Genomic DNA, 7872 nt, shown 5'->3' with positions numbered 1-7872 from the left:
TACTTGTGGTGACAATGGAGTATCTAGGTGACATTAGGGTTTTGGTTGATTTGTATCTTAAGGTGTTATTCTAGTACGAACTCTATGATAGATCAAACGGAAAGAATAGCTTCGTGTTATTTTACTACGGCTCTTGAATAGATCGCTCAGAAAGGATAACTTTGAGGTGGTTTCGTACCCTACAATAATCTCTTCGTTTGTTCACCGCTATTAGTTACTTTGGAGTGACTCTTTGTTGCGTGTTGAGGGAAGTTATTTGATCCAATTATGTTATTATTGTTGAGAGAACTTGCACTAGTGAAAGTATGAACCTTAGACCTTATTTCCAAGCATTGCAATACCGTTCATGCTCACTTTTATTATTATTTACCTTGTTGTTTTTATAAATTTAGATTACAAAAACCTTTATCTACTATCCATATTGCACTTGTATCATCATCTCTTCGCCGAACTAATACACCTATACAATTTACCATTGTATTGGGTGTGTTGGAGACACAAGAGACTCTTTGTTATTTGGTTGCAGGGTTGCTTGAGAGAGACCATCTTCATCCTACGCCTCCCACGGATTGATAAACCTTAGGTCATCCACTTGAGGGAAATTTGCTACTGTCCTACAAACCTCTGCACTTGGAGGCCCAACAACGTCTACAAGAAGAAGGTTGCGTAGTAGACATCAAGCAATTTCTGGCGCCGTTGCCGGGGAGGTGAGTGCTTGAAGGTATATCTTTAGATCTTGCAATCAAATCTTTTAGTTTCTTGTTTTATCACTAGTTTAGTCTATAAAATAAAAGTACAAAAAAAGTGAAATTGAGGGTACCTCATATGCTTCGTCTTTTTAATGTCTTTCATGAAAATAAGGATTCCGATAATTGTGCCAAAGTGTTAGAAGAAGAATGTATTAGAATGTTTGGCACTAAATATGTGAATGATGAGCATGATTGCAATGTTGTTAGTAGGAATTCCTTGCATACCCATGACGCTAATGATATGCAAAGCCACAAGCTTGGGGATGCTATGTTTGATGAAGATGATATGTTTAGTCCCCCAAGTTTTGATGAGAAAATTTATTATGATGAAAGCATGCCTCCCATTTATGATGATTATTGTGATGACACGTATGCTATAAAGATTAATGATAACCATGAAACTTGTCATCTTGATTTTAATTTTCAATTGGATTATGCTTCACATGATAGTTATTTTGTTGAATTTGCTCCCACTACTATTCATGAGAAGAAATTTGATTATGTGGAGAGTAATAAAATCTCTATGGTTGTAGATCATGAAAAGAATGCTTTATGTGATAGTTATATTGTTGAATTCATTCATGATGCTACTGAAAATTATTATGAGGGAGGAACATATGCTTGTAGGAATCGCAATAATATCAAGTTTCCTCTCTATGTGCTTAAAGTTTTAAAGTTATGCTTGTTTTGCCTTACTATGCTAGATGATTATTGTTCCCATAAGTTGTTTGCTCACAAAATCCCTATGCATAGGAAGTGGGTTAGACTTAAATGTGCTAGTCATATTCTTCATGATGCTCTCTTTGGGTTTCAATTATTATCTTTTATGTGAGCATCATTGAAATCATCATGCCAAGCTGGGGGCGTTAAAAATAGCGCTTGTTGGGAGGCAACCCGATTTTATTTTTTTTCTTTGCCTTTTGCTCCTGTTTAATAAAAAAATATCTAGCCTCTAGTTAGATGTGGTTTTATGCTTTAATTAGTGTTTGTGCCAAGTAGAACCTTTGGGAAGACTTGGGTGAAAGTTAATGCGATCTTGCTGTAAAAAACTTTTCGCTCACGAGATTAGCTTTAATTTTTTCTGGAGAGTGATTTTAGGTTCATTCTTTTTGAAGATGATTAATAGACAAATTCCTCAGGTCCAACAATTTATTTCAGAATTTTTGGAGTTACAGAAGTATTCGAATGATACAGATTACTACAGATTGTTCTGTTTTTGATAGATTTTGTTTTCATTGTGTTGTTTGCTTATTTTGATGAATCTATGAGTAGTATCGGAGGGTATGAACCACGGAGAAGTTGGAATGCAGTAGATATAACACCAATATGAATTTAGAATGAGTTCACAACAATACCTAAGTGGTGATTTATTTTCTTATACTAACGGAGCTTACGAGTTTTCTGTTAAGTTTTGTGTTATGAAGTTTTCAAGTTTTGTGTAAAGATTTGATGGACTATGGAATAAGGTGTGGCAAGAGCCTAAGCTTGGGGATGCCCAAGGAACCCCAAGGTAAAATTCAAGGATAACCAAAAGCCTAAGCTTGGGGATGCCCCGGAAGGCATGGTGACGCCCGGGTAATTGAGCTACAGTAACCCCCTCGCAATGATGCCACGTCACCTCAGTTACTGTTGTTAAACTCGCGTTGATTCAAAACCGATTCAAATTCAAATTCAAAATCAAGGCAAACAACAAAAGTTTTCAAATGTTAAAACTAAAATGTTCGGGTTGTGACAAATATTGTGTAGGTAGTTATGGTGAAGAACCCATATTTAAATAAAACTAGCGGGTGCGCCCGCGCATTAGCGCGGCTAGAATTAATATATTTATATTCACAATAAATGATTTGCCTTTTGATATTTTTGTTTAGGCACATGAACAATTTTTAACTTACATTCTACACATGTTTATATTGTTGTATGATGAATTACTTTATTTGCACATTTTCCAACTTGATATGGTTATTCGTTTTTTGATTATTCCCATATAATCATTTTAGTTTTCGGGCCTTATTTTTCATGTGGTTCCACTAATCCAATATAGCAATATTGAACTGTGTACCAAAAATAGACATGATGTTTTAATAAATGAAGTACAAATATGTATACATATTTTACTCAGACTATGTATATTATATAATTTTGACTTGGTACCGACAGATATATTTTTATCGATTTTAAATTCTATTTTAGGTATAATACATATCGTAACATTTGTTTTCTTCATGTGATTGAAGGGATTTAGAAAATGAGTAATATTATTTACTCTACATGAAGTTAGTTTTGCATAGCCCATGTATCAAGCCCATACAGGCCCATCGGTTTGCATGCAGGCCGGACAATTATTGAGACAACAACTACCACTTCGTGTTTGTCTAAAAAAACCACTTCGTGTTTGTCTCAGAAAAAAAAACCACTTCGTGTCATTTTTTCTGCAAGTTAAAACAGCCCGTACAGTTCATCTAGATAGAACTCTCCTCTCACGGCGTGCAATCCCCACCAAGCTTCTCATCCACATGCGTCAATGGTGGGCATCAGGAAACTAATCCCCAGTCTGTGCATGGATCTCGACGACCTCGTAGATGGCGAGGGGGAATGCGGGATGCGCTGCTCAAACTTCTCATGTCCGGAGGCTCGCGGCGGTGGCGGAGGTTCTGGATCTTGGTGGCGTGGCGGAGGTACTGGGGTAGCTCCCGGATGGGAGAATATGAGCAAGATGTGACCAACATCTGTGGGCGGCTGCTTAATTGTTGCCCTGATAGCTGGTGATGTTGGACTCCTACCAAATGTAAGTGTTCTCTGCAACCATATACGATTTGGTGAAGGGGAATGATCTAGATTTCAGAATAAGTTTTGTCATTTCATTGCCAAACAAAACTCATAGCACAACTTCTGTAGTGGAGATCAGAGTAAAGCAAATATATGGATTTTGGGGGAAACACCAACTGTATATATGTCATCATTTGGGATTTAATACTTATTACATGCATGAATTTCTGATTCCTCCGCATCCAAGCAGTTAGCCACCAAGCGACCTGCAGAGAACACAATCGATCCCCAACTATTCGGGCCACTGCCTCTGAGCTCGACACCCCTGTTTCAGCAATGTAAGAGGCATCTACATCAAGCTTCAGCCAACCAATCACCGGTCTTTCCATTTTTCCTCGGGCGCCTATATCCCGGTCCTGACAGGATAATGTACTCCATAGAGTTGATCTCAACCTAGCAAGCGATTCTCGCATCCATTTTTTGTTTGATAGTAAAAAAGGAGGTTTAAATGCACATATGCTGAGTTGGGTAGCAAAAGCATCAGCCTCACGTGAGACATGCAGCTTAGTTTTTAAGTTCAGTAATTTTACCTGCGGCTAGTCTTCTTGACACATGGTTTCTTGCCTAGCTTCTGAAATCTTGTTTTCTAAGGGTAGAGTTTTCAGGCATGAGTAAAGGTCTGTGCCACGTTTACAAATGTTGTAGGGCAGTGCACGTATTTTTTGTATGTGTTCTTTATTCCTGAATTACGACAACCTTTTGTGCCCACAGGAACCATAAACTGATAAAAGTGCATGCCTTTCAGAAAATTACAACATGACATGCTTTTGATAGTTCTAATATTCACACCCATATAATCTACTACCTCTGTACCAAAATATACGACGTTTTTGTAGTTCAATTTGAACTGGAAAAACATCATATATTTTGGTACAGAGGGAGTAATAAGTATCTTTTATCCTGTTAAGTACTCTTACTATATCTTTGGTAATGTTTTTGGTGCTGAGTGCCTACATGTATGGAGTAATTAAGAATAATTTTATTATACATCAATGAACAAAATGCGAGTCACTATTGAGTCGAGAACTATCAAACATAATGGTTCATACCTATCAAGAAGTTCCTATGTTTCGGTTATATCCAGATGTTTATATATTTTTGTAATTGGACATATCATTAAATTTCTACACCATGGTCGAGGTCACAATAAGGACAGTTTAGTTGCCGATTACATCCTCGGTTAAAAGATAAGCTATCTTTCTCTGTAATGTGACTCTGATTTCATCAGAACTAAAGAGTGTAATTATAGAAATTAGTGCTAACCACATGGCGGAGGTTCAGTTAAAATTTGGACATGCGAATGCATGATGCACTTCCTCTCGTATTTGAATCTCAATCTCATGGATATATAAATCTTGTGGGTCCTTTACTTTTATTCTTGTTTCCACTGGCTTTACTTGAATAAGTAATATGATGGCATCTGTAAATTTGAATATTAAAAATATAACCATTAGAAATTTAATTAGTTGAAAGTCTTAATTACAACTATAAACATACCTGAGCATTGTATATCCGTTTCTGTCTGTTCTTGTAGTATGACCATGGTAGCAAACTCAAAGTAACAATTTGGAAAAACTCCCCGCGCTCTTTTCATCTCCTTTACCTTTGTATTGTATGCCAAAATACATTTTTTGCAAATTGATCCTTTTGGTATGTTGTATGTCACTGTATGGCCTGCTATGGACATGTGTAGGTATACTTAATTTTGTGGTTATTTTGTAGTATTTATTCATTAGCACTTCCAATCAATTACCACATCTACGTTTGTACAGTCGAGTAACAATGGGTTGCTAAGGGCGTCCGAGGATTTCTTACTCCTGTTGCAACGCGGGCATGTTTTCTCACTGGGCAATATTTCGTGATTTCCAGAACCTTAAAATTGTTGAATGCATAAATATATATGATCATTGCTCTTTGATCTTTGATCTAAAATTGTCTATTAGATTCTTCTAGATTGTAGTGTGATTTGTCTGGCCATACCAAAAGAAACAATTAAACTTGGTAACAGTTGTTGAAAATGCGGAATAATTTGCAGTTAAAAGAGCATAATTGTTCATCCATCAAGATCATATCTAGGCTAATAAGCTCATCAGTTGTTGGATTGAATACATTCTCATCACTTACACTTAAATGTTCCAATTTTGTCCCCTTGTCATTAAGTCGCTCAACTTATTACACGCCATAGTATTTTGCCTTCAGATCAATAGAAACTTAGTTATCAATTGATAAAGTGCATATGAAGATGTTATCCAGAATAAGTGAGTTTACTTACAAAACCTGATGATTCAGGTGAGAAGCAGTTGGGCATGACTTTGTTGGATGTCGAGTTTTAGGCCGCATGAAGTGTCTGGCCTTGCTTCATCAGACATCGAGCTACACGGCCCGTGGTGGTTTTTACTGACTAATACTTGTGGGGCTTCCTTCGCGCTTCGTCTTACCGGCATACTTCGATGTTCTTGGTGGCTTGTTTGAGTTGCCCTTTTTCCTGACTACTACCTCTTGGATGTCTACTTGTGTGGCTGGTCATCAAAAGTCGCTCTAGTTCTTGCAGGCCATAGTATTTTTCCTTAAAATCTATAGGAATTAGTTGTCAATTGATAAAGTACATATGAAGATGTTATACAGAATAAGTGAATTTACTTACTAAACTTGATGATTCAGATCAGTAGTGGTTGGGCGTGACTTTGTTGGACGCCGAGTAGCATGTTGCATTAAACTTGATCCCTGCTTTGCTGAGCAATACTTGTGGGGCGTCGAGTCGCGCTTCGTCTTACCGACAGACTTCCATGTTCTTTGTGGCTTGTTTGAGTTGCCCTTTTTTTGACTTCTACTTCTTGGATGTCTGCTTGTGTGGCCAGCATGATTCGTTTATGTGGGTTTGCTTTGGCCGGGTTGCTCTTGACGACACCATGTACAGTTTTTGTCCCATCTATGCCTTATTTGCATCTGTCTAATTTGGAAGTCTAAGCACGTGATGTGTGGTGTTGTGGCCTCGTATCCTTGTTTGTTTGTGATTGCATGCGTGTTGAGTCTTGAGTCGCGTTCGTGCTTGTGTCTAACCAACCGATGGAAAATTAGCTATTTCCTTGTGCTCGGGTTGTGTCGGACAGAAAAGAGATGTGTTTTTTTTTCACGGGAAAGATAAAAGAGATGTGTTGAAACTATATATATGTGACATGTCAATATTTGTATGTAACATTTACATCTTTTTAATCTCAGCCATTGATCTCTAAAATTAGCGACTAAGATAATTTAAATATATGTGGATGAACGTGGATGCTTATTTGTCTCTTGTTTTAAGAGGTTTTTAATAGGGAGGTGTATGAGTTTTTTTTACATCAAAAGTATGTGAGTTGGTCTGAAGACGCCTTGAACTATTTGTACGTTATATGTGTCAAACGTGTTTTCTTGTATATCTCCTTTTCTTATACGTATCCTTGTCCTATTCTTGATTGCGCTTTGCACCCTTCCATCATAATACATGTACATGAGTTCTAAAAAATAAAACATGTACGTGACAACTTCCCTATGTTTCAAAAAGGGTTGCACACAATATTTGTATGTAACATTTATATCTTAAAATCTTAGCCATTAATCTCCAAAATTAATGGTTGATATTATTTAATATATGTGGATGAACGTGGTGTTTTATTTGTCTTCTGTCTTAATTATATAATAGATATTTAAATGCACGATAGTAGATAAAACCGCGGCCAAAAAATTATTTAAATGCTTTTAAATGTTAAACAAATATTAAACTAATTCTTTTGGTCACCAATTTTGTTGAGGAAGTGGCCTACGTTAATTTGCTAATTTAGGAGCTGGGGTTATCCTTTTGTAAAACGGTTTGCTAACTAAAATAAATAAAACAAAAGGGAAAATAAATAAAAAAGGAAAAATCAAAACAAAAACAAAACAACAACACAAATAAAATAAAAGCCCCCCTCCCTCACTGGGCTTCGGCCCACTGCCCCATCCGCCCATCCGCCCCCCCCCCCCCCCACTCCCCCATTAACCCTCGAAACCCTAACCCCCCCTCACCCACGACTCCCACTTCTCCCCCACGATCCCCCTCATCTCTTTCCTCTCCTCCCCCCCCCCCCCCCCCCCCGATCTGGATCGGGGGGCGCACGCCCGATTCCCGCCGCCGCCCGATGCGGCCCGGCTCCTCCACGCGCCCGACGCCACCATCCTCCCCGCCGGCCTGCCTTCCCTGCATCCCGTCGTCCCCGTCGACCACCCCGACCCCGTTGCCCCGTCCTTACACCACCCCGTGAGGCCTCCCTTCCTCCTTTCC

At 38.2% G+C, this 7872-nt stretch overlaps 1 long non-coding RNA gene across 1 annotated transcript; it reads left to right on the top strand.

The window, feature by feature from the left end:
• The first annotated feature begins 3151 nt into the window (after positions 1–3151).
• On the top strand, positions 3152–6974 carry LOC120976455 (uncharacterized). The gene is made up of 2 exons (XR_005771932.3): positions 3152–3534; positions 5865–6974. It is a non-coding gene; the product is annotated as an uncharacterized lncRNA (long non-coding RNA).
• The last annotated feature ends 898 nt before the right edge of the window (positions 6975–7872 follow it).

Source organism: Aegilops tauschii, chromosome 3 (genome assembly GCF_002575655.3).
Source record: "Aegilops tauschii subsp. strangulata cultivar AL8/78 chromosome 3, Aet v6.0, whole genome shotgun sequence".
NCBI lineage: Eukaryota > Viridiplantae > Streptophyta > Magnoliopsida > Poales > Poaceae > Aegilops > Aegilops tauschii.
Note: the sequence above shows the minus strand (reverse complement) of the source record. Positions and strands in the feature narration are given on the sequence as shown.